Here is a 23,912-nt window from a genome sequence, read left to right on the forward strand (position 1 = left end):
CCTGTGATGAAACTTTGTGCTTCTAGTTATCCATTCTGTCAGCCTTTCGGATCCTTACAATTGAAAAATGTATTTTTACATCTTTCATCCCCTTTTCACTGGAAATTATATCTTGACCAGGCTCAAAAGGATGAGGAAAAACTTTGGACTAAAAATGCAAGACAAGGTTTCAGAGAAAACGGGGAAAAAAGAACAGAGAGAGTTGTACCACGAGGTAACGATCATGGAAGGTTTAGATTGCTGCTGTTTGTTTTTTTTAAACATACGTGTCTAGAACTGTGTTTGAACATTTGAAAATATTAAACTGTGAGAATCATATGGCAGCTTCCTGAGAGACTTTTTTCCCGTATGGGAAGTGGCACTGTAATTAAATTCAACCATGATTTTCAAGAACAGCAGGGAATATTTCTGGAGGGGGAAAAAGAAAACTTGTTAAGCGGACCTCGTTTCACGAGTACTCTTCTTTCTTCTTCTGTTTCATTGCCATCCAACTTCCACACGCTTTCTTTATTTTGTTGAACATTCCATTTGGTTACAGGAGGGCTGAAAGATACTACTTGATCACTATAATCCAATTTATGGATTATGACTAACACTTCTCAAGTAGTAATAACTTGATGTGATTTCAGCGGCTTTCATATCAAACCTTTTAAATCCCTCATCGGATGTTTGTATTACTGTCGGAACTGCGGATATTTTTCTTGTCTTTTCAAATATCTGCATATAATATATAAAAAAAAAAAGAAAAAGATGGATCAGCATATGCAATTAAACATAAACGGCCACTAGAGTCTAATTTAAATGTTTCTGCCACATTTTATGCAATAAAACAGAGGCTGTAGTTGAGGCTAAATGCACCATGAATAAATGATAAACCCCATTACTGAACTCTAATGTTCTTTATCAAAGTTTTGTCTTCTCTGCATTTACATTCTCTAACATTTTTTTAAGGCTAAATATATGGTTTGTTCCATTACAAAGATTCTTAATATTAATATCTTAATACATCTGTAATGATTCACTGAAAAGGCCCTGTGGCATTACTAATGGAATAGTGAGGGCAGTTATTTCTGCTGATGGCCTTTTTTTTCCCATGATTTATTTATTTTTTTTAAGTTAAGGGTGAAATCGTCAAATGGACATTTTAGCATTAAGAATTAAATTTTTGGTAAGAGTTGGATACAACAATTTCAGAGACAGTTCTTCACCTTAATGAACATAAAGCTTTCTGAATGAACAGATGCTACTGTCTCTATATTCGCTCTATCGAGGTGAAGGCAGCTGTGGAGGGCTGACTTGACCTTTTAGCTAAATCAATAAGACTGTTTGAAAAGGCCTCCTTAAAACTGAGGGTTTTCTTGAAAATGTCCACTGAAGGGTGGATGGAGCACTTAAGCGCAGCGCTTTTAACCATCGGCCTTTGAGTGATATGACATTAAGATCAATAATAACACCTTTGTCGCTTCTTGGTTGGGTTTAGACAATGACATTACTTGGTCAGTGATATAAAACAGTCATGATTAGTACAAAATTTTTTTTTTTTTCCTTTGCAAGCAGTTGCTCTCAACCATTTTAGATCACACATCCTTTAAATGTGATTATTGACTGCATCTGCCTGCGGGAACCAACCACATTTGCAAGTTTTCTAAGGGTGCCGTCACTCTTATTGCATGTTTGCTTTTTTTTGTTTTTGTGTCAAGGCTGATTTATCACAAATTTGTATATTCTAATGATTAGCTTGGCATACAAACGAGTGAATGTCTTTGATTGTGATTCTGAAATAATTGTCCACACAAGCCAAACGCTACGTCTGTAACGGAGGCAGAGGATCAATCTTCTCCCTGCAGAAATTTTGACTTTATAATTATGAACAAAGCCTAAAGGCCATGGATATCATTGCACACAATGAACAATGAATTAAAAGGAAACAAAAAAGAAAGAAAGAAAGAAAAAAATCTTGAAAATATTGATATACATCATAATCACAGGCTTAGAATCATCTTGTAAATTCCTCTGCAAATCATCTCAAAATCCCCTTGGCGGTACCACACTGCAGTCTGCTTTCGACTAATACCTAGGCGTTTCTTCGGAATTGATTATTTAACTTTTTTTGGCGTCATGTTTTATCTCAGCCCAGCAGAATGGCTCTGCGCTGTCATAGAAGGCTTTGCCAGCGAACTGAAATCCTTCAGTGCGCGTATGAGAAGCAGAATGGTGAAGTGGCTCCTTCACTCCTGCACTCCACTGATAACTTTAACATTTGACCATGTATTGTGTTCAGGCGGCTGGTTTTCTGAAAGCGTGCGGCGATGCTTCCCTCCAAACGAAATCACATATTTGTTCTCACACGACTTTGAGGTTTTAAAAGGAGAGCAAATTCTTGAGAAGAAAATAGATGTTTTGTGACTTCATGTTGCCACACAGACTGATTAATGAGCATTTTGTATCGGCAATCTGCTTATTTTGTTGCTTGCTTCAGACAAATTGAACCATTTGTGCTAAATGGGGAAGGGAAGTGAATTCCTAACAGCAGACACTTTCCATTTATTTCAAATGTGGGCAAGTTTGAAATTATCATTTTAAATAGCCAGCATTTTGCATTTCTTAGATTTAGGTTATAGCAACACAGAGTTCACACTCTTGAATGGTTTTTATAATGAATTAGTCATGCTTGGAAATGAAAACCTCCACCATTAACTGGATGGCATTCAGACCTGTTTGCACTGCTGCTACTAGAAGAAAAAGATTAAGTGCTTGCATGCTGATTTTGTAACTAGGTTATTGGTCACCCCCCCCCCCCCCCCCCCTTTGCTCTTTTTTTTCTATTTCCCCATTTCCCTTCTCACCATTAAGCCTATTAGTTTCTTGTCCAATGTCTTGAGTATCAAAAGCTTTTATTTTAGAAAGAGAAGCTTTGAAAATGGAAAGATAAACACAAACCTGATGGTTCCTTTTCATACTCTTACTATTTCCACACAACTACCGAAACCCAGTTCCTGTCTTCACATTGCAGCTATTTTCCAGAGCAATTCCAGAGCATAATGGCACTAGCAAATCATCAGCTGGGCAGTGAAGCCGATGAAACTGATGTGCCGTCATTTCAAAACAATAGAGGTGCCTTATGAGGGGCCTTATGATGTTATAACTTTAGTGGCTGACAGGCTGAGCAGGTGTATCTTAGCCCCAGAGTAGGCACAGAGCCAATAAAAGCCCAGTCGCGACAGCTTGATCAATCGCCATACCTTGGCAGTCTGTGTTATAAGCAGCCACTTTGCATCCTCAGTCATTCTGAACAAACAGACAGCTTTCAATCAGAAAACCAGACCCCCATATCTCCACAGAGTAATATTTCACCGCATCTGAAGCCATAATCCTGAAATATCTAGTTGAATTAAAAAAAAAAAAAACAAACTAACTCTAAAAATAAAGACAACACTTGTTTGGAAAGCAGAGTGCTGTACCAGTTACAGTTGGTTGGATTTTGTGAGAGAGATTGAGTAATGTGTTATTATCACGGGCAAGTTTAAAGACACTATAAATCTCTGGAGTTTTTGAACTGTAAATGAGTGGGTTGGACATCAGTGGAACTGCCATTCAGATTTAAACACAGAAATTAATTAGAATAAATTGACTGTTTTCTCGGGGAAAATCAGCATTGCCTCTCTTAATTAATTTCTCTTGCTCTCGCTGACGTTTTACATTGAGGGACTATGGGTTAAGCATCCCTCCTGTCTGAAAAGATTGAAAAGCCAATAGCCAAAAAGAATTATGGATGACTGAGGAGCATGGCTTAATTGGAAATTGATTGACTTGGCCATGTTACACCTGGTCGCATAACTTTTCACATCCCTCATGAGTTTGATACATTTTTCAATAAGTAGCTCCACAGGAGCAGAACCTTTTCATACTGGTGTCTTTTTGTGGAGAAAATTGTGTGGATGAAGCCGTGTTGCCACAGCAGATTCAAGCCATTACTTCAAAGAGACAGGGTGGGGATGATCTTTGCATGACGGATGCAGCTTTCTTGGCTGTGGATGCCACGGAATGAGCAGCACCTCATATCTAGGTTCCATGCTCCATTGCCCCGAAACTGCTGCAAACAAAGAACCCCTCAAGTTTTCAAGCAGAAAAGCTCAAAGTATTGCTCTTTTTCCAAGATCCAAGATCCCTGTTGTCACTTTGCGTTGCGACTCTTGATCACATCTGTTTTCAAACTCTTACATTTCCCATTTGATGTGTAAGAATGTATCAGTGCTTCAATGCATTTCAGATGGAGTCAGATCCAGGTTTCATCAAGGTACCCCTTTTATTAAATTCACAACACACATGCTACAGTTTCCAAACAAAGAGATCATTTTCTCTGATACTGATTTCAACAAACACATGCCACGATTGCAAAGCATGCAAGTCTTCTTTTGAGGATATGGTTGAAGTGCGGTGGACATTTTGTAGATGAATGGTAATGGATTAAAATGTAAAAAGACATGCTTAAGATCATGTCTAAATTCATATCTATCAAGGTGAAATTTCTATCATGGTTTTTTTTTTATTTCATGCTCTCATGAGAGCCTGCTGGTGAGACATAGACAGGCTTGGAACAGAGTAAATTTTCTCCTGATCTGTTGGTCTGAAAAGTGCCAATTTTCAACGTGCAAAATACAGGAAATGATTGTGTGTGGACAACTCTTCATTTGAGATGTCCCTGGAAACATTTTTGCTGCCTGTTTTATTTGCAGTTATCTGTGTGTGCATGTATTCTGTGTTTTTAGAGCTCAGTTGTGGATTTTTTCATGTTTTCTTGAGTTGATCTTTGAGTTGAGCTTTATTTACCACCATAGATGAAGCTTAACCAAAGGGTAAAATGGATTTTTAAAAAATGCAGATTGTGAGAATTGATACAGGATAAATTCTACCAAAGCTGCAAAATGTCATTTTTACTTATTGGACATTTTTTGATTTAATGGACAACGTTTTGACATTTCACATGCAGTTGCTCTTGCAATCACTTGGTTTGTGATGTTTGCCTTCACAAATATCTAATCCTTTTCATAAGCGGCTGTCAGTTGCTAGAACATCCAGTATCAATGCAAGGTTTATTCTTGCCAGTGAATTCAGATTTCAGGGATGCTTGAATAAAATTAGTCAAGAATTACCTTCAGACATTGCAGCATCTATTTCCAAAATCCAAAATTGATAAACGCTTGTGCAGTTTGAACACTTGAATCAGCGGATTTTGTCAGTAAAGCCATTCTTGATTTTGCATGTAAACATCACATTTGAGCTCTACATTGGGATTTGCTTTAGGAGCAACATTTCAAAAAGGCCTAATTTAGTTTCCAGGCACTTAAATGGATTACACATTTAGCTACAGGAACATGAGTGGGCATAGCAGATGGAGACTATCACTACGATGGAGGGAAGACATGCATGGCTGCTCAGCAGCATCCAGACAGAGAGACAGACAGGAGACACGTGAGTAAAGCAGATATAGGAAATCCCTCTTTTCTTCCTATGTACGTCAGCCTGGGTCACTGGTGCAACAATCCGTACATGTAAATGCAGCTGAGCACGAAGCCACACAGACAGACGCACACAGCTCTTCATGAACAGAGCACATCTATGTCTGTCAAAATTGGACCAAAGAGGTCAAAGGAGGTTATAGTTGCAGAGCAGGGGAGAGCAGACAGCTTGTCAATGCTGCTGACAACCAGATGGATGGCCCAACACTTCAGGCAGCCAAAGCTCTACTTTGCTCATTATTGACACATTGTATTGCTGCACTTGGGCATGCCCCAAAATGCTCGTGATGGTTGGATATTTACAACAAGCACATGTTAACAGCTCAGTGAAAAATCCCCTGATGAGTAAATTACATTTTTTTTGTTTCCTTGCATCCGTAATCTATCTGCGAAACATTTCACCTCCCAGTTCTCTGTCAAAGCCTTGGATCTATACACATTATTTATTAGGCTCAGTTGGCTCAAGCTGACGTATTCATTTGTCACTGCTGTGTGTCTTGGAGCAGAATCTGATCCCACAGTCAACATTAACATGGCTTTTCTAGGGCAGCAGTTTCATTATTGAGCCTCGACATGGTGAACCAGACCATTACTGCTTTGGAGATGGAGACTGAATAAGGGGAGCAGAAGAAAGATGGAAAGATGAGAAGATATAGGATAAGCAAAATGATAAAGTCAGAGGAGGAAATGAGGAAGAGTCAATGAAGGATGCAAGGGGACTAAGGTAGAAACAAGGTGACCAAATAAATCATCGGCCAACAGATAATTGAACGAGCTGCACTCAAGGGACTGTTGCAACACAATGAAAACTGAAACTATGATTTGCAATTAAGTGCAAGAGAAGGAATGGAAATTGAGACCCCTTTGGACATATTCCAGGAATGTGTTATCTGATAAGATGGTTGCTGTAATTAATCTGCTGGGCTGCAGGAAACCTTATTATCATTTAACTTACGTGATGGCGCTTCTCTCTCTGTCTGTCTGAGAGGCAGGAAACTGGTAAGTGTCATGGAGAGTGCATAACTCTGTCCTCTGTCCTGTGTTTGAGGAGAAATTTAACCTGGAGGTAGACCTGATGACACAGACCAATTAATATTTATGACTAAAACGGGAATATTTTCCAAAGCTGAGTCATTGAAGTGATTGTATGGAGAGCTGTTCATGACTGTACAGTGTGAAAAGTGAGTTAATCTGGCTCTTTTCTCTTCTGTCGAATACTCTATCATTTACATGTTCTGTGCTGCAAAAAGTTAAATGACCTCAAAGATATGATGATTCATTTGGATTGCTCTGTTTTTGCTTACTCATCAAAGGACTCAAGACAGTTTTAAGGCTGTTTTATTTACAAAATATGAATAATTGTCTTAAGATTTTATGCTTGATTTAATATATCTTATGAGGCAGAAAACAGAAATTCAGATTTTAAAGTATAAATCCTGGGTAGTGCTCCTAAAAAAATGTTTTCCTCAACACAACATCTTGCATTACAGAGGGGAGTTGTCTCTTCTTTAACGTTCTGTGCAGTAGTGGATGAGTGTGTGTGCCTTCGCAGTCTAATTTAGACAGTTGATCCAGTCTCTCAGGACACTGTTTTCCTGACTTAATGAAGCTGGCTGTCCTGCTCGGGTGGATTTGCTGCAGGGGAAGAGGTGGACATCTGAGGCAAAAAAGTGGTTGTGTGAGGTGCTCGTTTCAGACTGGAAGATCATGTACTTGCAGGCTTGATGGAGTTCCAGATGAGATGTTGAAGACAGAAGAATTGTGTGAGATTGGTAGATGATAATAGTTCCCTCTGTGCAAACCCACTACATTTCAGTTACTTCCTTTGACAGCAGCCTGTGGCCCTTGTGCTGGAGTATGACAACAAAGGGAGTTCCAGCTCGATTTCGATGTGATCTATCTTCATGTCTAATATTTGCTCATTTAATCCTTTGTTTTTCAATTCTCTTGATTTACTTTGGTCCTCTTACTGCAGTCTCCCTGGTTCTGTATAATTTGGCAACACTTTGTGCTAAACTGGGCTAATATAATAGCCTTTTATCAGATCCTTTAGGTTCTGTTTTGGGTGCTGTTTAAGGCTCAGAGAGAAAAAGACCACCATTAGTTTTGTTAAACCTTGAGATGAGGTGGCATACTTTAAAGTAATGTGAGCACAATATTAGCGATCCGTAGCTAACGGTAACATCTGTAACAGCTTGTCACTTATTTTCTAAATTGCCAGTTGTTCCCAGTTAAAATCAACTTCCACCAGTCAACCAAAGTAAAAAGTCTTCAAAAATGCCCAAACAGGTCTAAAAACAATGAAGAACATACAGAATATTTTCATCCTTGCCTTTGTTTCAAAAGTTTAGAGTCAACATTTTCAGTCTTTTAAGGGAACTTTAAAAAGGTTCCTCATTTGACCTTTAATTTAGATTTCATTGTGTATTATCTGGATCAAATTTAAAACTGACTAGACTGTAATGATTCTGATTAGGCACCTGCAGTCGCATATTGTTCTAAAATTAATGTTATCATGGTCCGCGCCGTGAGCAAACTGGTTGGCCTTTCCAGTACACCTACATCTAATGAAGCACTAATTACAGTTTGAGTCTTATTAAGATCTGGGAAACAGACAACAAATCAAACCCTCAGCAATGTTTACTGGGGTGGCGGCTCATGTCATGAATATATGTTGGTATCACTCTGAGGAGCATGAGGCCATCTTGCAGTTATATAATGCTTTATCTTTGGAATCACCTTGTCTTTTTATGTTTCTTTAATGATATTTTTCTTTGTTCCTATGTATGCCTTTATGCTTTATACATTGTCACATCTTCTTGAGTTTAAGGGAAGTTTCTTTTGTGAAGAGTCTCTCTGTTATGTTTTATGCATTTCGAAATGTTGCATGTTTTATGATGGGTCTTGTTGAACTGTATCTGTATCTGTGCTGGGGGACCTCATCTGTCACACCTTTCCTCACTTTGCTCTCTTTTCCCCCCTGTTTAATTTCACAATTGATTTTATGTACATGTGACATTATTGTGGTTATCAACTTGTGTTTCCCTGTTCCAACAGATATCCTTTGAATGGCGTTATGGTGTTTTTCCCCCCTCTTTTCCCTCTTTTCTGTCTTCTCAAACCCCAGCTGGTCGAGGCGGATGGCCACCCTTCCTGAGTCTGGTTCTGCCAGAGGTTTCTTCCTGTTAAAAGGGAGTCGTTCCTTTCCACAGTTGCCTCAGGCACGCTCAGGACGGGAGATTGGACTGAAGACAAGTTTCGGTGCAATCTGTTGGTTTCCTTAGCTAGGATATTAATTTTTTGAATTGGCTCTATATGAATTAATTGGATTATGATTACAATGAATTGAATTCCAATTGGCTTGAATTGGACTATATTACGTAAGTGCCTTGAGATGACAATTGTTGTAATCTGGCGCTATATAAATAAAATTGAATTGAATTGAATTGAATCGACTGTAGTACTGTACCGCAACACATAAACTTACTCAGGACCTGGAAACTTTGACATAAGGTTTGCAAATGGTGATGATGTAAAAAAAAAAAAAAAAAAATGTCCACTACAGGTGCCTAGCAAACCAATCTCTCATCGATATAGCTTATGTTCGTGTTTTTGTAACCACAATGCTGGAATTCCCTATTGTGTATGATGCTCAAAGGCAGTAGACTAGTATTATCTTAAGTAGTTTACTGACTGTCAGGCGTTATTACAAAGTGTGGTTAAAAAATAAATAAAACTCAGAAAAAGTGTAATTTTTTCCTTAAAACATCCAACAGCAATGAGAGCTGTAAATTAGCCAGGGTAGGCAGTCCTGATCAGACTACTAAAACTGGGTAAAATTGGACAGAAGTGGGATGACCTTGTCTCTTGTACTTTTCTCCTGATTGACAAAGTAGAAACAGCTGTACCTGCATAACAATTCTGGCTGCTTGAGTTGTCAGATTATCCAAAAAGAGCATCTTGAATAGTTGTAAAGTGTTATGTCTGAGAGCATTAACGATTCTCAGAATTGTTTTGATCACTAAAAGGATGACGGGTCACACGCAAGTCACAGTGATTTAAGATGGTATACAACCTCCTCTTTCTTCACAAGCATTCACCAACTAACATCTCTGACCGAGGGGATTTTCCAACTAACCACCATGACCTACGTACGGGCGTTAGTGTTGAAGGGTAAAGTTAGCCTTTAGCTCTAATTTACAGTTGACTGAATAAATTAAAAGAATAGCATCCAAAATGCAACATGAGTCATCAAATGTATTCATAAAAATGAACTCGACCGTTGCTGAAAATTCTGCTTTTGCTGAAGTCCTTTGAATTTTCCGGTCACTGCAGTGATGCAGTAAATTGAAGTGTACGGTGGTGGATGTTTTGGTCAAATTTATGCACAAACCTTACAACAATACTGTGTTTTCACACCAGACGTGGTGCCAGGGGTCCTTTGTTTGTATTTTAACACAGAGAAATTTATTCTACATATTTGTGATTGCAGTTCAACTATTGAGGCCACAAAGGATAATAACTAGGAAATTTTTCTATTTTTTTCTTCTTTATTTTGCTGCCTTTCAGCTGTTTCATATGATCAGACATGTCTTTTCTCTAGTCTCCTTTGTTTGTATGAGGCCTGTCAAAGAGGGCTATCGGAGAGTGTGAACATAAGGACAACGGGTGTCTCACACAGTGAATCTATCCCATAGTCTGTTTGTGTTCCATTGACACCGCAAAGTCTCTGGACTCTGTCAGCAGTCCTGTTCCTGTCAAGTCATATAACAGCATTTCAGAAGGGCTTCTCACTCCTACACGGTGAGCCAGGAAAACAGTAGACCAGAGAGGTTAAAAAAAATGCAGTTTGAGAATGTACTTGAGCACGTGCCCACTGCAAAATGCAAACAAGAAGCTCTACAAGTTCAATAAAACCCATACAAGCACAAGCTTGGACAACATTAAAAAAAAAGATGCCCTTTCTTTCTTGTTGGCATTTTCTTCCAAATGTCAAATCATTCACCTGGAAAGAGTTACACAGACCTTCAGGGATCATCTTTAAGAATGTCAAACTAAACTATGTCCATGTGCAAAGCTTTGGATAAAGTACAAAATACACAGTCTTCTTATAGTAAAGCCTGAGGGGAAGTGAGACATCCAGGTCTCGGATAACTCGGTCACACTGCACTTAACAAGTGTACATGTAATCTCAGGCTTTATTTTGTCTCTTAAACATCCAAGTCTTGTTTATCCTGTAGAAGCATCATATGACCCTATTTCCTGTGCACCTTGGAATAATACTGTATGCCTGTATAGTGACTTCCTCTGCTGGTCCCCGAAGAACCTCAAAAACAGGACAGTTATCTGTTCTTATGGGGGGGGCAGACATCCACTAAATGCCCTCAAACAAGACAGTGGTTTTTACTACGATTATCTGGGCTTTGTCTCAAGTTTACTTTTAAAAGACAGTGTTGACAGAGTGAATAAATTGAACTGACTGACCACATAAAAGAAAACTACAGTTCATAATTCCTCAGGGCGTTGAACAGGAGCAAAGAAAAACACTGACTGAACTAGGTTATGCCCGAGGCAATAAACAGGTCTTCACTTGCAAAAGCACAGGATTAAAACAAGATATGATGTCGAATGCGACAACTGTCCCCGGACTCAATAATGCTGGCCCGGTAAGGGAAACGTACCGTAGCAGTCACCACTCTTCCACCAGCTGTCTCAACCCCTGTTCCAGTGTGTCATTGAGAGAAGAATATTTACCTTTTGATGCTATCCACAATACCCAGGGTCAGAGCCCGTGTTAATCTGTTGAGTGTGTACACAATACTAAGCTGTGTGTCAAGTCTTCTGTCTCACAGGCGGCTCTAATTCAGCTTTGATTTTGCACTTTGTCTTTTGTCTCACTAGGGCAGTGAAGAGTATAACTGTTTTACACTGTTCTGAACAGTTTCTTTTGTTTTTTTTTTCCCCCACATCTGAACCTTACAACCCCCTATGGCTATTTCAAAAACTGATCTTCGTAAGGCCGGGATGATCCAGCTTCTAAGAGAGTTTCAAATACATTTTCGTTTATTGGAATGGAGAGGATTTCCTGCTGGTCTTCTCATGTAAATGTGTTATAAATTGTGCTCCCAGTTTTTACTAGTAGTATCAAATAAATGGACTTGAACAGGTTACAGGTGAGCTAATTTCTAAAGATTCAAAGGAAAACGCATAGAAGTTTAGTTGCCATATCATACTGATTAAGGTTGTGGGCACAGAATGCAGTGAGCAATCCTCTTTTATTTACTTGGAGAAGTGACTGCTTATTGCATTCTGTAACCTAATTGATTAGAGTGATTCAAAGTGCACAACAGGCTTGTTTCAAGTTTACAAAGAGTAAGTTGATGATAATCAAGTACATCCCTCAGGCAAAATCTGAACTTTAGAAAACCTTTCATGTGTTTCTGAGAGGATTTCAGTATTTTCCCTGTAGTGACAATTATATCCTTTGCAAAAGCAAAACATATGCTGAGTAATCTCATCTTTATAATAAAGTATACGTTAGATAAGAGAAGCAGATGTGACTTATTGTAAAATATCAATTACAATTCACAATCTGAATTAGATAAATAGATTTTGCTGAATTTATGTAATCAGATGAGCAGTTATACATTCAAAGGCATTTTTCCACTTTCTCTTAGGGTGGTGGTCAATTCAGTTGTTCTTGGTTCACCAACTGATGACTTTTGTGTCCAATGTCATTGTGCCACAATCAATCAGGACTTTTTGGGTAGTGTTGTTTAAAGGAGCCCTGTAAATGTATTTTATCTTGAAATGTTTCAACTGCCAACCAGGAAGCCACTTCTCACCTTGTATTAACCAATCTGCAGGATGACCAGATGTTCATTCACAAAATGAGAGACTCACTGGAGAGGCAAATAAACAACAACCAGTACTGGCACAACAGCAATCTGGCCAAACCTTCAGGTAGCCAAACCCTTCAGGTGGCCACACCTGAGACGAGATGTGTCAAGGCTTGTGATTTTTGCAGCTTTTTAACTTTTTAAAAGGGCAAAAAACTTGCATGTAGCACCTTTTTAATTATCTGTATGATTCTCTGAAAAGCAAAAAACCTTAAGATTCTCCATAATATAAGATCCATGAACCTATTATGATTAAGGATTGAAAATGATTCTATCAGCAATGAGACAAAAATCTACAGTTAGGCTAAGAGTGTAGCCCTTTCACACAGTACTTAGGATGTACTTGTGGGCTTTGAGCATATCAGGCTAACACTAGCCTTGTAATCATACTGACAGAGACATGCTCATGTTTGTCAGGTACAATACTTACTATATTTGCCATCGTAGTTCAGGATTTGCTAATCTAAGGAATACTAACTCTCATCGTCTGGAAAGGACAAATTTCAAGAATATTCCAAGGCTATTCATCTAATAGCCATCAAGCTCTCGAGCTGACTAAATAAACTGTATGCAGTCAGAAGAAGATAATGCCAAGAACAGTGATTCATTATTGTCAGCGAGTGCATGGTGCCTTCATTTAGTGATCATTCCTGTTTATCAGCTTCTGGCAGGCCAGTAATTAAAACCGCAGTATCTCCAGGAAGACAGTTTGACCATTATTGCCTATTCAAAAGAAATCAACTTGGCAGTTCATTGACTTCCACTTAAAAGTGAACTGATTAGGGCCTGAATACTTGATGCATCACAAATACTATAGTGTAATCTGTAATAAATCAACAAAACTGTCAGTGGTGTATATATATATATATATATGTATATATATATATATATATATATATCTGTAATCTAGGCTTTGGTTGTTTTTTTGTTGCTTCCTGTTCCCCTCTGCCTCATTTGTCCAGCTTAATGACTTGAAGTTACTTTTTGGATCTAAAGTGACTTTTGCTTCCCAGAACGGAAACCTTCTGTCAAAACAAAACAAAGAGAAGTCTAAGACTTTGTATGCTGGGCTTTCGTCCCCTACAATACCAAGTGCTCTTCCTGTTGGCTAATTGCTTGTTAGGGCTCCTGGCCAACAAGAAGAAAAAAGTCACTCAGAACTACTTCAGAAACGCCCACGCAAGAATCTGCGGCGGCTCAGTGAGATATTAGGGCACCCTGTCATGTTCGTGGCATATACGAAAACTTGTGACATTGGTCAGGGCCATTCTCAATGCTGCTAAAATTTCATCTTAGAAATTAAAAAAGGAAAAGTAATCTCTGTCTTAACTCGCTCTCTCTTAATCATCAATCTCTGTTTGAAATGTTTCAAATGAAGCCTCTTTGTTAATGCACTGCACTTTGCACTTTTATCCTATCTTTTGGTCACAAATGTCTGCTAATGTCCCATCCTAGAGAAATTTGGCCTTCAGGCAATTAATTGAACCTTTTTTCTACCAAGGTCAGGTGAAAGCACATAGGCCTGCTGAATCTGAATGTTTCATGGAACAAGTGATAATAGTTGAGCCAGAGACTGAAGTAGCCAGCTGAATCTATCTGGTTCTGAGGCTTTGAGTCTTCAATTAAGAGCAGGGAATGGCAGCCCGACATTATTGCTGGATGAGCGGCACGACTGAGGAACACCTGAGGCTTTTGGAGTGTGCTGCACATTCAAAGGAATCTCTGGAGATATTTAGGACAGCGCTACAACTGCTGCTGTCGCCGTAGAAATTCTAATGTTCAGACTTTGATGCAGACAAACAATGCTGGAGTGAGGGGAGTTGTACTGCACAATATTAAACAAGCTATCTGTATTTAGTTAATTAAAAAGAAAATGCTCTGTTGCTCTGCATTATGAATAATGAAGCAGGTGAGGACTTTACATGGTTTTGAAAGTCTGGTATCCATGTCTGAGTTATTTTATCAAGTGCCTTAAAACTATTAACTAATCTTAATGCACTGCAATTCAGTACCACAATAGAGACCTGAGTTTGATTAAAAGCAGGGGCTTGTGACCCACCTGAGGAGTAATTTCCCAGGACCTGAATGATATTGTGAACCATTGCTGTTTAGTCTGTTTGTTTTTGATGTTCCATCACGAAAGTTCTCTGTAAATTAAATATATGTATAAAAAGTGCAACAATAGATCACAGCACAGTATACCAAAATAATTGTGATCATAAAGCATCGTGGAGCAAAAGTTTGCAGTTGACAGTCAGCTGTACCACATAAACTAGAATTTATTAATACACTCATTGGTTTACATATGGTCAACTTTCACTTGTTAACACAGTCAACAATCAGTCAAAGCAACTGCCTGGTCATTTTCAAAAACAAACGTCTTCAAGGGGGACAAAAAAAAACCTGCCAGACCTACTTCAGAAATCCAAACAGTTTGTGTGAAGACATTTAAACAAGGATTTGTGGATAATTGAGGTGTTTGACCTCCAGCTTGGATCCTATTCCCTCAAAGATAAACATTTGCTCATAAACTATCTGCTTTTTTTTCCCTTTATCATTCACAGATGACTCTATTTGAAAAATAAAACAAATAGCCTGAGTAAAACTTTTTTTTTTGGGGGGAAAAACGTATGAAGCTGCAACGATCGACAATATTTTTATGACTATGCGTTCTGCTCAAAGGGTAACTCATGATGAGCCTTAAGAAAATGATCACTCAACTATGCAGTCCTCTCAGCTCTGTACAACATTAATTCTGCCTATTCTCAAAGAAACACATTAAATGAACACGACATCTTCAAGACTGCATTATGAAATGATGGCCTGTCACATACTGGAAATGTATGATACCACCATGAAAAAAATTCTAATAGAAAGTTAATTAGATCCTTTGTCATTGTGGACTCACACACACGCTCATTTTTGGTTGTCAGTCGCTCTTTGATTAGGTTTAGGGAAATAATACACTTTGTGCAGGCTGTTACCTCAAGAGTGAGACCACTTATACTTGGTTTTTAAAGTTATCTCTTTTGTGATACCTGACTGCTTTCGTGCCTCTCCGTTCTGGTTTGGTTTTGCTTTCCATAACTTTTCTGCTTTTGTTACTGTTTTGACCGCAGGGAGCTATTGCCACAAAACCAAACTAAAAAAATCCACTGTACACCATCCAAACATCCATTCTTCCAATTTCTATACCTACTTCATCCTGTTCAGGGTTGCAAAGGAACTGGAACCTATCACAAGTGTCATAGGGCGAGAGGCAGTGTACACCCTGGACAGGTCGCCAGTCTATCACAGGACTGACAAAGAGACAAACACTCACATTCACACCTAAAGTAAATTCAGATTCCCCACGGAACCGAACATTCATGTCTTTGAACAGTGGGAGGGAGCCTGAGTATGTGGATTTTGTTTTTAGCAAGTCGTTAACTCGCATCTACCACTTTCCCGCTGATTTGTGCACTATTTCCGAACCATTCAGAGCATCTTGAAACGTGAAACTAATGCAGAGGTGTCAAAAACTGCAGTTCCATTAATAACCACTTGAGGTTGGCTCCAAAGACTTTCCTATAGACAGCAAACACTGTCTAACTTTGTGGCAGAAATAATTAAGTTTACATAATGATTTATATTTTTAAAAAATGTATTTCTAATAAGTTTGAATCATATTAAGACTTAAAATTCTGTTTTATCATTGATAGTATTGCTTCGAATGACAAGCTTGTTGTCCAGTGAACATGCATTGTGTCAGGTTCTTGCCAAGATTGATCCTCTTTTATATACTGAAAAGGATAACATTTTCATCTGTAAACTTTGACAATATAAAAGTCTGTGAAAAGGTTATGTAATATCTATTGATGACACATAATTATAGACACAAATAGAACAGTAGTCCTAAATAGGCTGGTTTGAGAATCAGAGCTAATTAAGTGGAAACGGGGCATCAGTGTAGTATTTATTAGCAAAGAAGCTAAATAATTCTGAAGAGGTAGTGACGATTAATATAGACCTTCACATAGAATTCATGTTGAACTTCCTTTCATTAAGTGGCTGGAAGCATTACTCATTTATGCAGTGGGTGTGCATGCATGAATCTATTTGCTAACAAGTTCTTAAATGTAAAAGGTTAAAATGGGTCGTTATGTTTACAGGTTGCCTCTGTTGCTCTCAGGTGGAAGAAAAATCAGTTGAAGCAGGTTTCAATTAATGTGAGAGTAATGATCAATGAGCCTTGACTTGCATATGGTGCTTAACCATAAGTGCCGGTGTCATCGCAGTGCTGCTACTGCCTTTGTCAGGAATAAGAACAAAGTAGGTTCTCCTCATTGTGTATTACCTGTATTTCTATTCACAGACTGGCTGTAAATCATATATCAGCAATGTCCTAGCCTGTCTCAAACTCTCATCCAAGTCTTATGTGTCATATTCTTTAGGTGTGAGCTATTAGGATTAGGGTTTGTAAGATACATTCTCACACGTCACATGACATAAAATCACACAGGCTTCATCCTTCAGGGAGTTGCTGAACCGGTTTCACAGAATAGATTTTATGAGTAATTACAGTGTCACTGAGACCATTTGTATGTTGATGAAATATGCTGACCCAGTGCTGTGAGTACTTCTTACACCACTGATTCCAAGTCTTTTGTTACAAATGCAATTACCGTGGTTTGTTTCATCTAACTTTCTCTGTCTGCTAGATAATGACCTTAAGGAGGAATCGCCCTCCTCCCATCCTTTCCAATCAATGCCACTCCGTGCTGCGGTTTAGTGGCACTTCATATTGTAAAGCTCTGCAATCACTCAGCATCTGATAAGCTCAGCAACAAAAGAATATCCCAGCTATTTGTCCTTCTAGCTGAGGATAGAGGCCCAGGAAGTGAACATCTGCATGCTTTCAAGGTGGATTGATTACACCACATGTACATTAAGGTTTAAAACCAAATTTAGATATAAATAAGAGACAGAGACAACCATATCCAGTCAGTCTTCAAATGGCATAACCTGCTGCCTTTTATATATACTTACATACCCTGTCTTCACTATTATGTAAAACCTCTTCACAGAATCTCTTTTCATCTCTTCCCCTGAAATTTTCACACATTAGTCAAGCCATTCTTTTCCTTCAGCTCAATTAAACCTTCCTTCAGCACCCAGCTGATGCTGCATGGACTTCCCAGCTCATCCACAGGCAGCAAAAATACAATTTTAATTGCGTAAAAATAAAATAAATAAGGATGTAATGACAGGAAAAGAAAGTGATTAGAGCAGGAGCTCAGTGCAAATAGAGGAGCCTACTGCAGTTGAAAGCGTGATAATTAGACATTCCTTTCTGTGTGTGCCAGACACACAGATCCACTTATGTGCAATGTACAGCTTCTCTACAACCGAGACCCTCAGGTCCATTGAATGAGGAACCCCAGAGCCTAAATTTAACTTTGTTTTTGTTATTCTCATTCATAGTACGGAATAAGCCTCTTTCTCCTGTCTCTGCTCTCTCTGTCATCCATTTATGGGAGACCAAGAAAGCAATAATTTGAGTCCAGTGATGATTTTTCCTCAGGTTTCCAACATAAGAGAGCAACCAGCAAGAATCATTCTGCCAATATGTTGTTTTGTCCATAGGGGGCAATGTGCATCAATTTTAAGCACAACTGAAGAATAAAAACTGTGATTGCCTCTTCATCAGAAAACTACTTAATTATTAATCAATGACAGATATTCTAATGAATGTGCTTCCTACATTTGTCACTTTACTTTAATCTGCAACATGCTGATTAGCAATACTCCTGCATCAGTGCCAACCAAGCACTATAAATAACTGCGTGTCATTATTTGCTATCACAGATGTCCAATCTGACACCAGATAATGCTCACTCTATCATTACTGTATCTCTAATGCAATATCAACAAGGTGAAAGAAGGAGGTTTAGAAAAAGGAAAGCCACATAGCTTTCTACAGGAAACCTCATGGCTTTGCTGGATCTGATGGAGAAAAAAAAAGAAAACCATCAAACAACTCTAGTCACGAAGCACATAGAGCTAATTAATCAAAATCAGGAGGTCAGACGGGATGATGAGTGGAAATGAGTAGCAACAAGTCCGAGACTCCTCCTGAAACTTGCACGGAGGAAAAGCATCAATGCAACGTGCAGCTAAGATATTTGGCTGTAAGATCACAAGAAGAATGCAATTATTTAATGAGGTATGCAACACCCTTTAAAAGCTTAAAATATTACAAATATTTTTAGTGGATGTAAATACTTGTTAAATTCCATGCAGAAGTGTCAGAGTGTCTGCCTCTCAAAGGCAACAGGAACTAAGAAAACTGAAGATTATCTGGATTATCTGTGACAAAAGTCATGTTTTAGCTACTGTTAAAGTTGCTGCAACGATGAAAATTAATCGTACAAACGCACGCCATCATCTCGTATGTTGGTGTGTTAAAAGTTGCTGTGACTGTCTGAAATATCCTTTTGGGAGAATGCAAATTGTAAAACTTTTGCACCATGTTAATGAACATTTTCAGAAAAAAGCAGGAGTTTTTTTTTTTGCCTCACGAGATGGAATCCAAAATCCAAGCAGTTGTAATTACCTTGATGTCTAATTTTCTTTTCAGTCCGTTTCAAACGTCATCACAAGGACAAGTGGGAGCTGGGAACGACAAACTTTCGACTGGCTTCGAAACAGTTGCGAGAAATGCAAAACTCCCCATTTCTTGTTGGCGATAAACCAAATCAAATTCATAATGAATGTACAAGAACAAAACCAGCATCGACCTTTACACATGGGGGACACTGCGTCAATAAGACACCAAGGCAGCAGCAGTCCTTTTTGTTTACCCACCGTCTCTTCAAACAAAACTAATTGACGCTCGAGACCTAATTAAGGTCAAGCCACATTCATACTCACAATACATTGGTAAGAAGAAAAAAATGCGTGGATGCCACAGGTTAATTGTGATTTCTTAGTTATAAAATCCACTGCAACAAAGACATAAAGCAGACTTGTCTTGTACAAAAATTAGTCTGACTCTCAGAGTCGTTTTCCTTTTCATATTGGTAGCAGAGTCTGAGTCTCAGATTAAAAGATTCCTTCTCCACATTTAGCAATAAGCAAGAGATAATCTACAAACCGTCACACCGACTCTAACCATTTGAATATTACTGATATCACAATGAAACTACATGATCAGAACTATAGCTACCACAACTAGAACCTACCTCCAGCCATCACAAGTTGAACTAGTCCCACCGCTCTGATTCGTGGTGCCAAGTGAACGGAGGGTTAGACATCTGCGCTTTTTGGTCCCCCTTCAGTCACACAAGCACCATTAAGCTGCTGAAACTCCAACTGCTTCCATGATTGAGAAGTACAATACGCCGTGCAGCCAAAAGATCGCTACGTTTAATAAATAATAAAAAGCAGCTTTACCTTTGAATATATCACTCGCCGAGTCCTCCGCTGGATATATTGGGAGCGCGCTCCCTGTACGTCATTCCTAGCATGATTTGAGAGATTCACTCACGTGCATGAAAAAATCTCAATAAAACCCGCAGTCAAAGACTCCGGAAAGAAACTTGCCGCCTCAAGTCTGATCTGGTGCTTTGCGTTTTTACGCACATTTGGTTTGGCTGCGACGCGACAGGATTCAGTTTCAGTGCAAATACATATTGCATCGAGCTGATCGTTCCACTGATTGACACACATAGAAAATGTAACGGAATTATTTGCATCCCTCTGAAGAGACTGAAAATGAATGGTTAATGGAATTCGAGAAGAACGAACCTGGATTTGCATATGTGCTCCCAAAATTGCAACGAACACTGTATACATCAGTTTCACTATAGAGTTGATATCAAAATTATATATAATATATATATATATATATTATTTTGCATCGAAAATATAGAGTATTTAAACAAGCTGTTGTACAGGTAACGATGTGCATTTGTCCATGTGTCCAAAGCGCTTTTTTCTCGTTTATCATTATCAAACTGTTGGGCATTTTTTCCCAACAAATAGCTAAACCACGCATGATGAAAGGGGCTCAAAGGGAACAGGATTGAGGGTGTTCGAGGAAAGAAGTGTATAACGAGCTTATTGCATGTGATGTTTGATGAAAAAGCGCGGAATGTTGGCGCAGAGTGAGAAAATAGATTACATATGACCGTGCACGGCGTTGAGACTTTTACAGTCATCGAGGTTCCCAAAAAATATATTATAACTACTACTGAAGTCGTCCTCCCATAAGATGCACCATAGAGCACAGGAAGCTGAGGATCAGGCATGAGATATTGTATTGTCTTTGTGTTCATTATGCATATCACCTGCAGCAGTACACATCAGCAGACTTGTTTTCTTGTCCATTTTGTACAATTAGTGAGATGAAAAAAAATCAATCTCATACGATTCGAATGTTTTCTCTGTTCAAGACGAAGTTACGCACTTTTTGTCACCTTTGCTGACAAAAACAACTTTTAAGTGTTTGAAATCTCGTAGAAAAGACGCTCAGATTAACACACTAATAGTGATCTTTTTTTAAATTCCATAACCTTTGGTTTTTTACGCACCGTGTGACCAAGAATACTGGCGTCGACGTGGTTGCATATTGTAAGCAAAGTGTTGGATACAGAGAGACCCTCCGACATGAGAAAAAGTCCGAGGTTCAGCCGCTGTCCACAACTAGTTCTTCCTGTCAGAATGTCCTTGAGCAAGACAACAAATGCACTCACTGCAAGAACAAGCGCTCACTCTCCTGGTCTGGAAGCTTTAGATAAACCTGCCTCAGTAATATCGACTCATTTGATGTATAAGGTACACACTGGTTATTGTTCACATGGGGGAATATATATATATAGCTATACACATGTATATAAGCTTACCTGCGCTTGTGCTGTGCTGGCGGCGTCTTTTGGTCCGCTTCATCGCACCGCGTCTGCATGTCTGAGGACATGCTTCTGGAGACTAGAAGCGCCTCGACTGCACAGGCGAAAGAGGGGAGGGGGTGGGGGGGGGGGGGGGGGGGGGGTAAAGACAGATAGGGAGAGCGAACGAAAGGGAGCGAGTGCTACCAGAAGGGATCTGGCATTTGTTTGACTACGATGAGTCGCAATTTGCCAGTTACATTCAAAGGAACCAGTCTGACCCTCAACACAAGTTAAGCAACACGTGATTTAAAAATCCAAAATCGAGCAAAGCTAGTGCGTTACTTGTCAATAAACCAATTAAATCTCAGGCCGACAGAATCAGCCATTATTACCGACATATTTCAAGGGGAAATCAACTATCTTGATCTATTAGTGCTCGTGCCACGACCCTGCACTTTTTCAAACATTCATTTCCTGAACCGACTCGAGTCTTGGAGCTTTTCCTCGCGACTCTGGAATGAGTGGATTTTTTTTTCTCCCCTTTGTTGATTTGTCTGGTGTTTCGCTTGCAATTTCGAATAAAAAGCCAAAAAAATGATTGTATATCTTCACGGAGTCTGGGTTCAACACCGAGGACAGTGCACTCAAATGGGGTTTCAAAATGTTTGCTCAATTAACTCAGAAAGAAAGAAAAAAACGAAACACTGTAAATTGACTCGTTCTTTTTTTGTTCTTTTAACACCGAGCGGTAACCGAAACAAAAGTGGATAGAACTTTTTCCTGGCTCTGTAGCGAGTCTGTAGTTTATCTCCACACCGTGGCCAATGAGACCTGCTCTTTGTCAAGTTGTGTACATTGTGTGACCTGAGCTGCTCTCTCTTCTCACTCTTAAGCCATCTCCTGCAGCCGATTTGCTTGCTTTTAACATAGCTCACGGGCATTTATTGCCTGTCTGATTTATCACATTGCATTTGAAAATGAGGCTGCTGGCATTAAAGGCTTAGTGTGATTTCACTTTATTAAGCATTTCTTTAAACCTGCCGTACAGCCAAGATTAGTAGGAAACATAAACAGCGGGTGTTTTACTGACATCTACTGGGGAAGTGGTCTCTAAGGGCTGCTCTTTTTTTCGCTCTGCGCGTGTGTGTCTTTGGACGCGCGCCTGCTAACCGGTCATCCGCCTCCAATCACCCGTCTTCCTCGGCTCCATGTCTGATAGACAGACAAAACCAACACTGTTTTAATGAGTACACTTCTGCAAGAAGAGAGTAATCAGTTACTACCCCTCCACCATCCTTTACTTTAAGCCATCACTTCAAAATTTAGTAGGTGAAGCCATTAGGCACAGTTTGAATGACGGCATCCTGAATCAGCTGTAAAATAAAAAGGTATCAAGTGGTAGTGGTATAAGTTTTGAGAATATTCTGTAGCTGAATTATTTAACGATGTGGCTTTTGTAACAACTGAGACGTCGGTGTGCTGTAATGCAAAAAGCAGGGTGGCATATGAAGTAGGTACCCCAATGAAAATGAAGTAAGATGCAAGTTTTAGGTTTTTCTCATCTAGTGGCAGATGTCAGACACAGTATGACATATTTTGACTTTAAGAGAATTATGAAGTAATGGTTCTGTAAATGTTCCAAGTTTTAAAACACAACTATAAGCCCTGCCTGTTCTCTGATGGACAAAGCTAAAAAACCCTGGTGGGGGGGCCAGTCAAAACACCTACCACATGCTGTAGTTATTCTTATTCACAATGCATCTGCAAAGCATGACTCATAGTTTAAATGTGCATGCTGTTCGTACTCATTTGAGAGAGTGTGTGTTAGAGACGAAAACAGTCACCCAAATGGCCATGGATAGATCATGTGCCGCATACACACCTGTGTTATGCTGATGAACAGGAGAGCCTCAAAGGCCGGCTTGAGTGCAGTGTAATTAGTTACAGAAAATCACAGTTTTAATGGACTCGCTTTTGCCAAATTAAGGGAGACACAGTGAACAAAGAGTCATCTAGTGCACTATCATGTAAATTGAAAATGCATCAGATATGTGCATATATAAAATCCAGTGCTAATGTACTTTTCTGGCTGCAGAGTCTTGTGCTCTTGGTTCAACTGAACTGCTGCCGTGCATTTAGTTTCTACAATTTCCTCAGCGTTTCTCATTCGTTGCTGCAGGAGAGTTTACATCTGATCACTTCTCATCCTCTGTAGGTGATTATCTGATTGGAAAAGTGTGTTCTGCTACTGATGTTGTACGTTTGGGACCAGTCAAACCCAAAATGGTGACAAGGAGAATCGGCAGTGAATTCTAAATGCCTGATGTAACACTTTGAAGTTGCGTTAGAACACTTTTTCTTTTTTTTTTTAACCAAGTCTTTATTTGTGAAAAAAGTGAATAATATGACAGATTAATACATCTTTATATCTTTATATGTATGATTTTTTATTTCTCTGTACTGGGAACAATAACCATACATTCTAATATGTTTACTTGCTGCATTAAAACTTTACACAGTCATTTATTAATACAAGTAAAGGTGCATAAGATCTTCCACTTTCCCTGAAACTGCTAGTGACTCGGTGTTTGCCTTGTCTGGTCCAGGCCTGTCTCTAAGGGAGT

General features: G+C 39.0%; 1 protein-coding gene across 1 annotated transcript in view; it reads right to left on the reverse strand.

Moving 5' to 3' along the window:
• The window catches only part of chrm2a (cholinergic receptor, muscarinic 2a), a 75,901-nt gene extending 54,529 nt beyond the window's left edge, over nt 1-21,372 (reverse strand). The window contains exon 1 of the mRNA XM_072377513.1: nt 21,304-21,372. The gene's annotated coding sequence lies outside the window, so the exon portion shown is untranslated. The remainder of the gene's footprint in view (nt 1-21,303) is intronic.
• Between the last annotated feature and the right edge of the window lie 2,540 nt (nt 21,373-23,912).

Source organism: Leuresthes tenuis, unplaced genomic scaffold, assembly GCF_036924035.1.
Source record: "Leuresthes tenuis unplaced genomic scaffold, fLeuTen1.0.hap1 SCAF_23, whole genome shotgun sequence".
Lineage (NCBI taxonomy): Eukaryota > Metazoa > Chordata > Actinopteri > Atheriniformes > Atherinopsidae > Leuresthes > Leuresthes tenuis.